Source organism: Pan troglodytes, chromosome 5, assembly GCF_028858775.2.
Source record: "Pan troglodytes isolate AG18354 chromosome 5, NHGRI_mPanTro3-v2.0_pri, whole genome shotgun sequence".
Classification (NCBI taxonomy): domain Eukaryota; kingdom Metazoa; phylum Chordata; class Mammalia; order Primates; family Hominidae; genus Pan; species Pan troglodytes.
The window spans coordinates 25,717,586-25,732,633 of record NC_072403.2 but is presented as its reverse complement, the minus strand read 5'-3'; the positions used below and the strand labels follow the sequence as shown (position 1 = coordinate 25,732,633).

The window sequence follows — 15,048 nt, the reverse complement described above, 5'->3', positions numbered from 1 at the left end:
GTTTGCTCCTTGGGAGATACATTTAATTAATTAATATACATTTTGCTGACTTTGGGATTTGCAGAAGGCAAACAGTATTTGTATTTTCATGTCTCACAATAACCTAGTGAGATGGAGTTGTTATTCCCATTTTCCAGACAAGCTAACTGAGTCCAGTGACTTGTCTAAGATTCTCAAGGAAGCTGGGAGATACGTCTCTTGAATATTTTTCAAATAGTGTCTTGAAAAAATAATGAGCACTTTTATTTCCAAAATATACTTTTGTGAGTCTCTTAGCTTCTCTGATTATCAAATAACATGTTGAGGTTGGCAAGGCAGGTGTTATGATGGTAAATGTGCCTACTTGAGGAAACTGAGGCTCAGCATTGAGTGACACCACCATTCAGCCATGGAAACTAGAAACCGTGGACTACATCCATTCTATTCCCTGGCCAGCGTAGAACTACTTATACACTGTAACCTCCCAGCCTTTACACAGTTTCTCTCCCTGCAATACCCACACTGTGATGGTTAATTTCATGTGTCAACTTGACTGGGCTACAGGATGCCCAGATATCTGGTAAAGCATCATTTTTGGCTGTGTCTGTGAGGGTATCTGCAGAAGAGATTAGCATTTGAATTCATGGACTGAGTGAAGAAGATCCACTCTCATCAATGTGGGTGAGCACCATACAATCCTTGAGGGCCCAGATAGAACAAAAAGGCAGAAAAGGGGTGAATCTTCTTGAGCTGGGATGGCCAACTTCTGCCCTAGGACCTCAGAATTCCTGCTCCTTGGGCCTTGAAACCCCAGAACTTACACCGTTGGCTTGCTTAGTCTTCAGGACTTGGGCCTTGTACTGAATTACACTACTGGCTTTCCTGGTTCTTCTGCTTGCAGATGGCAGATTGTGGGACCTCTCATCTTCCATAATCACGGGAGTCAATTCCCATAATGTATTTTCTTATCTCTTGCGCTCTCTCTATATATATCCTATTGGTTCATTTCTTTGGTAAACTCTAACTCCAACTCCTGAGCCTGACCGTCAGGCTTTTGAGAGAGGGCTCAAGGTCACCACAGCTGGAGCGGGTGCTGAACTGTGGCTGGGACCTGTGGGACTCATCTCTGGAGCTACTGGAAGAGGAGTCTGCCTAGTGCCCCACAGCTAGAAAAAGGCGACATTCTTGCTGGGGTGGGGATTGGGGGTGGGCAGGAAAAAGCTGTTTTGCGAATATTAAGTCTTTGAGGGTGTTCCATACAGAATTCACCAGATGAACAGTACCGGGCCATCACAGCCTTTGGCTCAGTTATTTCTCAGGCTAAGAGAAGCCCTCTCTTTCACTAACAGAGCTATCTTCCAAAGTCTGCTGTGAAACCAAACATCCATGTTTTGCTCCACCAACAGGCTACTGAGAGGTAATGATTAGCTGGCTACCATTGATTGAGTGCTCACTAAGTGAGGAAGTGCATTACTTACATGGCCTCATTAAGACCTCTTGAGGTTACTCCAACTGACAGAAAGGGAAAATGAGGCCGGGCAAGGCACACAGATGTGCCCAAAGTTTCCTACTTGGTAATGAGCCCAAGCAGGGCCTGAACATGTCACATGGGAGGGTGCATGTTTGACGCCTCTTAATTTAATTTACTTCGGGCCAGAGCAGGAAGGAAGGTCATTTAATACTGTACTTGAAAACTGATTTTTGCTCTACTAAAGATGCCACTACTGAATTTTCGCAGGGAATGAGTTGAGTCCTGCTTTCTTTCTATTAATTACCTGTGCAGGCAGCCTTGCACTTTTAATATTGCCTCACACCTGAGACTCTTTCAAGGTTATTTGACTGCATGCTAAGGTGAAGAAAATTCTTTTCAAACATTAGTGCTTAATGGACTTCAGCTCAAAGCAACTGAACCACCTACAGTGTACAGCACTGTTCTGCCCCCCAATCCCCACCCAAATAAAGATAAAACTGGTCCCTAGTCTCCAGGAGCTTTTAGTCTTTGGAAAAAGCATTATATTCAAATGAGGTAGGTAGACATTGTTCTAGACAGACACTAATCTGTGACAATAAGTACATAGAATAGTGCTAGTGAACAATGATAAATACTTTGACAAAATGTACTTAATAATACAGAGCAATGATCAGTCAGAAAAATGTCAGGTAGGATTTGAATAATTCCAAGGAATATTTGATGAGAGCATTTCCCCTGGTTTTAAGGGTAATTTTGAAAGTATTAATTTGTTGCATGAGATTTAAAAAAAAACACCCATATTACCACTTAATTAAAATTTTTTTGATATAGACTTAGGGAGAAGTGGTCAAGAGTAGCCAACCATCCGCTTTGTCAATTCTGGATAGAGTCAGAAGAAAAATACTATTTCCTATGTGTAGATATTCCATGAATTAATACAAAACATCAGTTCTTAGAATAGTCATTGGTGTATACTATAAATTCAGCAAATATTAGATACTATTTCAGCAAATATTTGATATTATTATTACCTCTTTGATGAAGCAATTGTTTGTATTTCAGGGAATGGTTCAAATGAATATGTTACATAATGCATAATGTTTTGTGATTGAGTTGGATCCCCTGTGGTTTATTTTTCCTTGCAAAAAGTCAGGCTTTTCCATTTTGTATTTTTGTCAGTAGAGTGTCTTAGGTAAAATGCATAGCTTTGTAGCCCAGCTCAATAACTACACCCCTTCAGGTATTTTCTGGTATTTATTTCACAAATCCATACATTTTTAAAAGAACAGATATCGTTTTTAGTAATTCAAAAATGTTTTCTAGGTACTTGTTTATATTCAAAGTCTGTTATCTTGCATGAACATTCCCCAAAACATGCACCAGACATTTTTCTCATATTTTGGATTGTCAATGTGAAATGTACTTAAATTTTCCCACAGCATCAGTTTTCTTTGTAAATTTTCAACACATTTCATATGCTTCTATAACAGATAATGCCTTGTTCTGCATTTACTTTCAAGAAAATGAATTCTATGGTTTTATACCTTTACCTCATATTAAAAATACACTAATAAGCTTGTTGTACGGGGAACTATCTTTGTGTCAAACTGAATGTAGCATTTGAAGAAGCCATTTACAATGAGGAAGTTTCCATTTCTGAGCACTGTTGATATTAAGGTGCTGAATCACCTGCCCTGGTAGTTAAGTGTTCCCAGCCATTGCTGTCTTGCTCAACTGACTTGAATTTTGTAGAAGCTGAACTATTTGCAGGTCACACTGTTATGTGCAAGGTGAAAGTTCTTCCCTAGTAAGGAACACTTGAAGTATAAATAGTAAGCTTAGTAGAGTGAAACAAATTGCCTACCGTGATGAACTCACTGATGTGTTATTTGTGTTCCTTTCTGTCTACTTAAAGTCAATATAATGAAAATAATATGTTCTCATAAAAATTTGGAAATTATAGAAAGGAATAAAAAATACTCATCGACAATCACTGTTAACATTTTTATGTATGTCTTTTGATCTCCTGGGTGTATTAAAAAATCATTGAGATATGTACACATCATTTTGTATCTTTTTAAAATACAGGCTGAGCTCAGTGGCTCACGCCTATAATCTCAGCACTTTGGGAGGCCAAGGCAGGTGGATCATTTCAGGTTAGGCATTCAAGACCAGCCTGGCCAACATGGTGAAACCCCATCTCTACTAAAAATACAAAAAATTAGCTGGCTGTGGTGGCAGGCGCCTTTAATTCCAGCTACTTGGGAGGCTGAGGCAGGAGAATCGCTTGAACTCAGGAGGCAGAGGTTGCAGTGAGCCAAGATTGCACCACTTCACTCCAGCCTGGGCGACAGAGCGAGACTCCGTCTCAACAAAAAGACAAAAAAAAAAAAATACATCCCATTATAGCATTTTCCATCTGCCAGTCATTTTTTGTATAATCATAACTGGCTAATGTCCATGTTTGTAAATATAGAATCCTGTATTTTAGACTTGCCAGCCAACAGACTATACTCACATATTGTTTTCTCATGTCTGTAGTCATTTGGTCCATCATAGATTAAATGTCCATGAATAGAAAATGTGAGTCTGCTTGGCCAGGTGCGGTAGCTCACGCCTGTAATCCCAGCACTTTGGGAGGCCTAGGCAGGTGGATCATGAGGTCAGGAGATCGAGACCATCCTGGCTAACACAGTGAAATCCCGTCTCTACTAAAAATACAAAAAATTAGCTGGGTGTGGTGGCGGGCGCCTGTAGTCCCAGCTACTCGGGAGGCTGAGGCAGGAGAATGGTGTAAGTAAACCTGGGAGGCGGAGCTTGCAGTGAGCCGAGATCACGCCACTGTACTCCAGCCTGGGCAACAGAGTGAGACTCTGTCTCAAAAAAAAAAAGTGTGTCTGCTTTAAGACATTGCCACATGCCTCAAACATTCACTTGATGTCTCTTCATTTTATTTGTCTGTGTCCATAACCTTTTGGAAAAATTTCATTGATTAATTTGCTCGCTATTCTGAGATACAAGTAAGGCATCAGAGCAGTTTATTTCTTGATATCACTCCTGCTCACTGTTTTGAAGAGGCCTAGCAAGTAGAAAACTTAAAAGTAGTTTTCCTAGAATAGAATATCAACCGGGACCAGTAATTCCACAATCGTTGTTACGGAAGAGTCCATACTTATATCCACAAATTATATGTATTATGTAACCCTAACATCTAAACTCAAGGAAGAATTTTACATTATTCTGATTACAATAAAGGGTGATGGGTGCACCAAAATCTCGGAAATCACCACTAAAGAACTTATTCATGTAACCAAACACCACCTGTTCCCCCAAAAACCTATGGAAATAAAAAAATAGGAGCATTTGTAAAATAATATTTTTAACTTAATATATTGCTAGGTGACTTTTTTTGAGTTGAGGCTGATATTTTGCACTGTTAATTCCACCAGTCTAAAAATAAAGCTTCTGGAAAGCTTTTCCTAGATATGAACTGTGGTAATGAGGAGGCACCTGCATGTCCACATAGGATATACATGGGATTGATTGCAACCTCCTATTTTTTGTTAGCTTTATTGAGGCATAATTTACATATAATAAAATTCTTTTTTTGGCCAGGTGCGGTGGCTCACACCTGTAATCCCAGCACTTTGGGAGGCCGAGGAGGGTGAATCACCTGAGGTCAGGAGTTCGAGACCAACCTGGTCAACACGGTGAAACCACATCTCTACTAAAAATACAAAAATTAGCCAGGTGTGGTGGTGCATGCCTGTAATCCCAGCTACTCGAGAGGCTGAGGCAGGAGAATTGCTTGAACACGGGAGGCGGAGGTTGCAGTGAGCCAAGATCATGCCATTGCACTCCAGCCTGGGCAACAGAGTGAAACTCTGTCTCAAAATAAATAAATAAAAATTAAAAAATTCTTTTTTTTTTCTTTTAGATACAAGATCTTGCACACTGCACAGGATGGAGTGCAGTGGTGTGATCATAGCTCACTGCGGCCTCAAACTCCTGGGCTCAAGGCATCCTCTTGCCTCCCAAGTAGCTGGGACTACAGGTACACACTACCACACTGGCCAACTAAAAAAATTCTTTTTTTGTAGAGACGGGAATCTCACTGTATTGCTTAGGCTGGTCTTGAACTCCTGGCCTTAACTGATCCTCCTGCCTCGGCCTCCCAAGTCGCTGGGATTGCAAGTGTAAGCCACTACCCCGGCCTAAAATTCAATTTTAAGCATATAATTTGATAAATTTTGACAAACATATGCAGCTCTGTGACAACTACCACAATCGTGATATAGAACATTTCCATTACGTCTAAAAGTTGCAGTGGGCCTCTTGGCAGTGACTTCCTTTACCTGCCTCTTTACTCCATGGTAATAATGATCTGCTTTTTATCACTATAGTCTGGCTTTTCTAGAATTTCATATACCTGGAACTTTATAGTCTTTTTTCTCTGGTTCTCTCATTTAATATAATGCTTTTTGTAACATCTTATTGTTTGTTATCAGTTCATTCTTATTTGTTGCTGAATAATATTTCACTTATTATTTAATCCCTTCACCAGTTGATAGGTATTTGAGTTCTTTCTAGTTTTTCACAATTATTGACATTAAAAATAAAGCAGCTCTGAACTTGAGCACAAATTTTACTTTCATTTTTCTTGGGTAAGTACTTAACAGGGGAATTGCTGGGACATATAGTATGTGTATATTTAGCTTTATAAAGAACTGCTTTATAATTTTTTTCCAAAGTGGCAGATCCATTTGCATTCCCATAAGCAATGATTAAGGCGAGAGGATTGCTTGAGCCCAGGAGTTTGAGGTTACAGTAAGCTATAACCATGCCACTGCATTTCAGCCTGAATGACAGAGTGACACCCTGTCTCTAAAAAAAAAAAAAAAAAAAAAAGAACAAACACTTTGTGTACAAACCTTTATAGTTACATGTTAATGCAAATGTTTTCTCCTAATTTGTAGGCTAGCTTTTCATTTCCTTAACAGTGTTTTTTAAATAGCAAAATTTTAGCAAAGTTTTAACATTTTGATGACATCCAGTCAATTTTTTCTTTTTGGGTCCTAGTTAAAACATATTTGCCCAATCCAAAGTCAATAAGATTTTCTTCTATGCCTTCTTCTAGAAGTTGTACAATTTTATATTTGACTCTGTGATCCATTTTTTTTTTTTTTTGAGACGGAGTCTTGATCTGTTGCACAGGCTGTAGTGCAGAGGTGTGATCCCTGCTCACAGCAACTTCCGTCTCCCTGGCTCAAGTGATTCTTGTGCCTCAGCCTCCTAAGTAGCTGGGATTGCAGGCAGGTGCCACCACACCTGGCTAATTTTTGTATTTTTAGTAGAGACAGGGTTTCACCCTGTTGGCCAGGCTGGTCTCAAACTCCTGACCTCATGTTATCCACCTGGTTCGGCCTCCCAAAGTGCTGGGATTACAGGTGTGAGCCACCGCACCTGGCCTGTGATTCACTTTTGAGTTAATTTTTTGGTGTATGTGAATCAAATGTTATGTTTCACTTTTTTGCATATGGATTTTTTTTTCTAGCACCAGTTATTGAAAAGTTTTTCATTTTTCCATTGAATTTTCCTAGAATAGTTGTCCAAAAAACCTCCAATTTGTTATTGTGTATGTGATATGGTTTGGCTCTGTGTCCCCACCTAAATCTCATCTCAAATTGTAATCCTCACTTGTTGGGGGAGGTAGCTGGTGAGAGATGATTGGATCATGGGAGTTGTTTCCCCCATGCTGTTCTTGTGATAGTGAGGGATTTCTCATGAGATCTGATGGTTTAAAAGTGTCTGTCAGTTTCCCCTTGTCTGTCCCCTGTCACCATGTGAAGGTCTTTGCTGCCTCTTCACCTTCTACCATGATTGTAAGTTTCCTGAGACCTCTCCAGGTATAGAGAACTGTAAGTCAATTAAGCCATTTTTCTTCATAAATTACCCAGTCTCAGGTATTCTTTAGAGTGGTGTGAAAACAGACTAATACAGTATGGGTCTATTTCTGGACTCTCTAGACTATTTCTTTGTCTATCTTAACACCATAGCACACCATCTTAATTATTGTAGTTTTAAAATAAATCTTGAAATTAGGCTGTGTTCATCTTCTAACTTTGTTGTTTTTCAAAGTTGTTTCAGCTAGTCTAGGTCCTTTGTATTTCTATATGAAATTTAAAGTTACCTTGTGAATTTCTTCAAAAAAATGTCTTTTACCCACAAAGTATAAGGAACTTTTATTCAGAACATACAACTTCTACCCACAAAGTATAAAGAACTTTTATCCAGAATATATAAATATTTAATACACATTTATAGCAAGGAGTAGAGTTTGGATGGAGATGGGACATTTCTGTAAAGCTTATCCTATGTTCCTTTAGCACTTCTGTCCAAAGCAGCTTTAGATGACTTGTACTAGTAAAGGTGCACATTAAGTTAAGGGTCCAAGAACATTTCAGATAATTCTTAAAGTATTTAGAAATGTGAATATACTTTTGATGCTCAGGCCCAGTTTCTGAAAGCAGTGGGCAAGTCAGACCATAAGGCAATTCAGATCTTGGCGGTAGCGCATTAAAAATAGGCTGCATCTTTTTTAGTAGATGTAGGTTCTGCTAATGATTGCTGCAACCAGAAGTCAAAACTTCTTTCTTACACACAGTGTAGAAAGAACTGCAGTTCTTTTTATTTATTTATTTATTTATTTATTAATTATTATACTTTAAGTTTTAGGGTACGTGTGCACAATGTGCAGGTTAGTTACATATGTATACATGTGCCATGCTGGTGCGCTGCACCCACTAACTCGTCATCTAGCATTAGGTATATCTCCCAATGCTATCCCTCCCCCCTTCCCCCACCCCACCCCACAACATGCTGCTATAAAGACACATGCACACGTATGTTTATTGTGGCACTATTCACAATAGCAAAGACTTGGAACCAACCCAAATGTCCAACAATGATAGACTGGATTAAGAAAATGTGGCACATATACACCATGGAATACTATGCAGCCATAAAAAATGATGAGTTCATGTCCTTTGTAGGGACATGGATGAAATTGGAAATCATCATTCTCAGTAAACTATCGCAAGAACAAAAAACCAAACACCGCATATTATCACTCATAGGTGGGAATTGAACAATGAGAACACATGGACACAGGAAGGGGAACATCACACTCTGAGAACTGCATTTCTTGCAGCCACAACTCCAACATGCCCATAGCACTCATGATCAGCCTTGAATATGTAAGACAGTGTTGCAGTGTCCTGGCCTTGCTGGTGGCAGCTGTGGGCATGGTCCTCTCTAAACTGAATCTTTTGTTCCACATTATGGTCATGTTATTCCAGAACCTAGATCCTTTTTTTTTTTTTTTTTTTTTTTTTTTTTTTTTGAGAGGGAGTCTCGTTCTGTCTCCCAGGCTGGCGTGCAGTGGCGTGATCTTGGCTCACTGCAACCTCCACCTCCCGGTTTCAAGCAATTCTCATGTCTCAGCCTCTCAAGGAACTGGGACTACAGCTGCACGCCACCACGCCTAGATAATTTTTGTATTTTTAGTAGAGATAGGGTTTCACCATATTGGTCAGGCTGGTCCCGAACTCCTAACCTCAGGTGATCCACCCACCTCAGCTTCCCAAAGTGCTGGGATTACAGGCATGAGCGACTGCACCCAGCCAGATCCGTTTTTAAAACTATCTTCCTTAGTGCTTCTTTTTTATTGGATTCAAATGCCAGTAGCTAGAAGCTACTAATTTATTGAGGCTTTACCCTGATACTGTTTACAATGCATCTTTTCAGGCATATATCATATTTGTGGATCAGACATTGACAATTACAAGGCACTGAAATGATTATATTCAATTGCCACAACTGAAGCCCTTGAAATAGGATACCTGAGATAATGCATTCCACATTCCAGTGTCTCATTTGATGATCAATGTATTAATCAGAATCAGAGATGATAGCATATTATATACTTGTCAAAATAAACTTATTAGAAATATATTAGTTCTAACTAAAATCTTGCATTGATTTATCATTTGTTTTATTAATAGTAAGCGTTACACCTCTCAAATCTTCTAATTAAAAAAAATCTGTTTCCTAGACAGATTGAAGTTAAATGGTTAGCATAATTCCTGTGTGTGTGTGGAGAGAAAAGATAGTAGTAGCTCTCTGGCATACTCCATTGGCATGCTTTACTTTCAGGAAAACACAAGAACAGCTACAGGAAGCAATTCATATCCCTACACAGGTTGGAGTTGATATGCAAATTTATAAACACAATGTTTCCATTCTGGGTAAGCTATACAGAATCACACCAGCAGGGGTTTGATACTGTATTTCCTTCTGTTTTAGCTGTGTTGTCATTTCAGAAGCTGTAAAACTAAGAATCTCTAAAAGATGTTTTGAATCTAAGAGATTCAAAACCCCAGCAGAGAACTATGTAACAATAAGCAATCATACAAAAAGTAAACAATAAAACATTCAACAATACAAGGAGGGTTTTACAAAATGGATTTACAAATTTGGGGTAGTATCAGTTTAATATGACTTTTGTTACTCCTTATTGTTAACATAGTGCTTAAGGAACTTTTAAAGGTAGTGTACAAATTGGATTAGTCCAGAGCTAGTTAGGGAATAGTTTACTATTATTATTTTTTTTATTTTTTATTTATTTATTTTTTTTTTATTTTTGAGACAGTTTTGCTCTTGGCACCCAGGCTGGAGTGCAGTGGTGCAATCTCAGCTCACTGTAACCTCTGCCTCCCGGGTTCAAGAGATTATCCTGCCTCAGCCTCCCAAGTCGTTGGGATTACAGGTGCCTGCCACCATGGCCAGCTAATTTTTTGTATTTTTAGTAGAGATGGGGTTTCACCGTGTTGGCCACGTTGCTCTCAAACTCCTGACCTCTGGTGATCTGCCCGCCTTGGCCTCCCAAAGTGTTAGGATTACAGGCGTGAGCCACCGCTCCTGGCCGGGAATAGTTTTTGTCTTTAATTAAGCTCTGTTTTACTTCTATATAGGCATAACTCAGAGATATCACAGGTTTGGTTCCAGACCACCACAATAAAGCAAATATCATAGTAAAACAAGTCACACATTTGTTTTTTGGTTTCTAAACGCACATAAAGGTTACACTATACCATATATACTCTTATTAAGTTTACACTATACCGTATATACTCTATTACACTATGCCATACATACTCTATAAGTTTTCACTATACCGTATATACTCTATTAAGTTTATACTATACCATATATACTCTAGTAAGTGTGCAATAGCATTATGGCTTAAAAAACTTACATAATTTAAAAATATTTTGTTGCTAAAAATTGCCAGCAATCATCTGAGACTTCAGTGAGTCATAATCTTTCTGCTGGTGGAGAGTCTTGTCTGGATGTGGATGGCTGCTGACTGGTTAGGTTGGTGGTTGCTGAAGGTTGAGGTGGCTGTGGCAATTTCTTAAGGCAACAGTGAAGGTTGCCACATTGGTTGACACTTCCTTTCACGAACGATTTCTCTGTAGCATTCAATGCTGTCTGATAGCATTTTACTCACATAGAACTTCTTTCAAAATTGGTGTCAATCCTCTCAAACCCCGGCACTGCTTAATCAGCTAGGTTTATGTAATATTTTAAATCCCTCTTTGTCATTCAACATTGTTCATAGCATCTTCATCGGGAAAAGATTCCATCTCCAGAGACTGCTTTCTTTGTTCATCCATAAGAAGCAACTTCTTATGCGTTCAAGTTTTATTGTGAGATTACAGCAATTGTCACATCTTCAGACTCCACTTCTTTTTTTTTTTTTTTTTTTTGAAACGGAGTCTAGCTCTGTCGCCCAGGCTGGAGTACAGTGGCACCATTTCGGCTCACTGCAAGCTCTGTCTCCTGGGTTCATGCCCTTCTCCTGCCTCAGCCTCCACGCCCTCGCCACCACGCCTGGCTAATTTTTTTTTTTTTTTTTGTATTTTTTGTAGAGACGGGGTATCACCGTGTTAGCCAGGATGGTCTCGATCTCCCGACCTTGTGATCCGCCCGCCTTGGTCTCCCAAAGTGCTGGGATTACAGGCGTGAGCTACTGCGCCCGGCCCAGACTCCACTTCTAACTCTAGTTCTCTTGTTATTTCTACCACATCTGTGATTCTTTCCTCCCCTGAAGCCTAGAACCCCTCAAAGTCACCCATTAGGTTTGGAATCAACTTCTTCCAAACTCCTGTTAATGGTGATATTTGACTTCCTTCCATTAATCATGATTCTTTTTTTTTTTTTTTTTTTAGAGACAGGGTCTCACTCTGTTGCCCAGGTTGGAATGCAGTTGCATGATTATGGCTCACTGCAGCCAGCCTTGAAATCCCGGGCTCAGTCGATCCTCCCACCTCAGCCTTCCAAGTCACTGGGACTACAGGCACATGCCACCATACCCAGTTAGTTTTTTTTTCTCCTGGAGACAGGGTTTTGCCGTGTTGCTCAGGCTGGTTTTAGTCTCAACTCCTGGGCTCAAGTTATCCTCCACCACAGCCTCCCAAAGTGCTGGGATTACAGGGGTGAGCCACTGTGCCCGGCCATGGTTGTTCTTAATGGCATCTAGAATGGTGATCCCTTTCCAGAAGGTTTTCCATGTACTTTGCCTAGATCCATCAAGGGAATCACTGTCTATGGCCTTACAAGATGTATTTCTTACATAATAAGATTTGAAAGTCGAAATGACTCCTTGATACATGGGCTACAGGATGAATGCTGTATTAGCAGGCATGGAAACAATGTTCATCTCCTGTGCATCTCCATCAGAGCTCTTGGGTAACCAGGTGCATTGTCAGTGAGTAGTAATATTTGAAAGGCTTTTTTTTGCCCAAATGAAAGATCTCAACAGTGGGCTTAAAATATTCAGTAAACCTCCCAGCACTTTGGGAGGCTGAAGTGGGCAGATCACGAGGTCAGGAGATCGAGACCATCCTGGCTAACACAGTGAAACCCCATCTCTACTAAAAATACAAAAAATTAGCCAGGTGTGGTGGCGGGCGCCTGTAGTCCCAGCTACTCGGGAGGCTGAGGCAGGAGAATGGCATGAACCCAGGAGGCGGAGCTTGCAGTGAGTCGAGATTGCGTCACTGCACTCCAGCCTGGGCGACAGAGTGAGACTCTGTCTCAAAAAAAAAAAAAATACAAATACAAATAAAAAATTAAAAATTAAAAATTAAATAAAATAATTAAAAAATAAATAAAATAACTTAAAAAATAAATTAATTAAAAATTAAAAATTCAATAAACCATGTTGTAAACAGATGTGCTGTCATCCAGGCTTTGTTGTTTTATTTATGAAGCAGAAGTAGAGTAGATTTAGCATAATTCTTAAGGGCCCTAGGATTTTTGGAATGGTAAATGAGCACTAGCTTCAACTTAATGACACCAGCTGCATTAGTCCCTAACAGAGAGTCAGCCTGTCCTTTGAAGCTTTGAAACCAGGTATTGACTTCTTCCTTCTAGCTATGAATGTCCTACATGGCATCCTCTTCCAATATAGGGCTGTTTCATGTACAATGAAAATCGGCTGTTCAGTGTAGCCACCTTCATCAATGATCTTAGCTAGATCTTCTGGATAACTTGCTGCAGATTCTATATCAGCACTTGCTGCTTCACCTTATCCTTTGATGTTCTAGAGATGGCTTCTTTCCTTAAACGTCATGAACCAACCTCAGATGGCTTCTTTCCTTAAACGTCATGAACCAACCTCAGATGGCTTCTTTCCTTAGACGTCATGAACCAACCTCTGCTAGCTTCAGGCTTTTCTTGTGCAACTTCCTCATCTCTCTCAGCCTTCATAGAATTAATGAGAGTTGGAGTCTTGCTCTGAATTAAGCTTTGACTTATGGGAATGTTGTGAATGTTGTGGTTGGTTTGATCTTCTATCCAGACCACTTAAACTTTCTACATAGTAGCCATAAAACTGTTCTGTGTTCTTATCATTTGTGTGTTCACTGGAGTAGCACTTTTTAATATTATTTTTGAATTACTTTTCCTTTGCATTCACAACTTGGTTAATTGTTTGGTACTAAAGGCCTAGCTTTTAGCCCATCTTGGCTTTAGATATGCCTTCCTCACTATGCCTAATCATTTCTAGTTTTTGATTTAATGTGAAAGATGTGCAACTCTTACTTAATCACTTAGAGGCCATTGCAGGGTTTTTAATTGCCTAATTTTAATATTGTTGTGTCTCAGGAAATAGGGAGGCCCAAGGGAAGGAGAGACATGGCCAAATGGCTGGTTGGTGGAGCATTCAGAACACACAAAACCACACAACATTTGTGTATTAAATTTGCCATTTTATATGGATGCAATTTGTGCCACTCCCCAAAATTACAGTAGTAACATCAAAGATCACTGATCACAGATCACCATAACAGATACTACAATAATGTGAAAGTTTGAAATATTGTAAGAATTACCAAAATGTGACACAAATACACAAACTGAGCACATGCTGTTGGAAAAATGCCAAGAGGCTTGCTCAAAGTGGGGTTGCCACAAACCTTCAATTTGTAAAAAGAAAATACAATATCTGCTGGGTGCGGTGGCTTGTACCTGTAGTTCCACCTGCTCCGGAGGCTGAGGTGTGAGGATTGCTTGAGCCCCGGAGTTTGGGGCTGCAATGAGCTATGATCACACCACTGCACTCCAGCCTGGACAACTGAGTGAGACCCTGTCTCTAAAAAAAAACACCAAAACAATAACAACAAAACTCCCAATATCTGTGAAGCACAATAAAGTAAGGTATACCCATATGTCCCAGAGGTTCTTGTATACACATTGCAATGAATTTTGGGGGGATTAAGCCTACTTCTCAGCATCCCTCATTAAAATTGAAGTACAGAAAATCTATACTTTATGTAGCTCTACTTTTTAGCAAAGCTCTGAATTGGATCTTAGAATAGTCACAGGAAAATCAGAAGTGAGTAAACTTGGAGATTCTAGGCCTTCATTTCAGCCAGATAGAAAGAAGCCTATCAGATCTTTTCTCTTTTCCTGGTGGGAATCCATCCTTCCCATATAGCTTCACCGCGTGTCCCCAGGAGTGGCCAAACAGCCTCCCTGTCTTCAAGATCAGTCCCACTTTAGAAAGGAAGGGCTGCACTGATTTATATATAACAACTCTAAAGGCTATTGATCTCACTCTGATCTGGAACTCAGTTATGGCAATACATTCCTAGATAGCTTCCAGGACCCAAGTTTCTATTCTACTAATAATTCCTCCTACCGTAAGTTGTAAAGAGGTAGGTTCCGGTTTCTCTGTGATCTTGAAGTAGAACACCAACATAAAGAAAGGCAGGAATAAAACACAGCAGCAGAAAGAACACAGTAGTTCACCTGGGCTTTTCCTGGGCCATTATTCATGGCCGTCTTTGTATCCAGCAGGACTTCAAGCCCAGGAGATGAATCCTGTTTCAGGTCCTGATTCCCAGTTGGCTTCCTCGTTTTGTAGTTCATCTAACCTGATAATCTAATGAAAAACAAAGCAAGTAGCAGAATCTGGCTTTCTGTCTAGTGCTCATTCTATTAAATTACGTTGCATGGCCATCTGAACAAAA

The 15,048-nt window shown here is 39.7% G+C and overlaps 1 long non-coding RNA gene across 1 annotated transcript in view; it reads left to right on the top strand.

Moving 5' to 3' along the window:
* LOC134810172 (uncharacterized) overlaps positions 1-15,048 on the top strand; it is a 498,390-nt gene that overhangs the window by 22,052 nt on the left and 461,290 nt on the right. Inside the window, exon 6 of the long non-coding RNA XR_010157579.1 lies at positions 5,388-5,504. This is a non-coding gene — a long non-coding RNA (uncharacterized LOC134810172). The remainder of the gene's footprint in view (positions 1-5,387; positions 5,505-15,048) is intronic.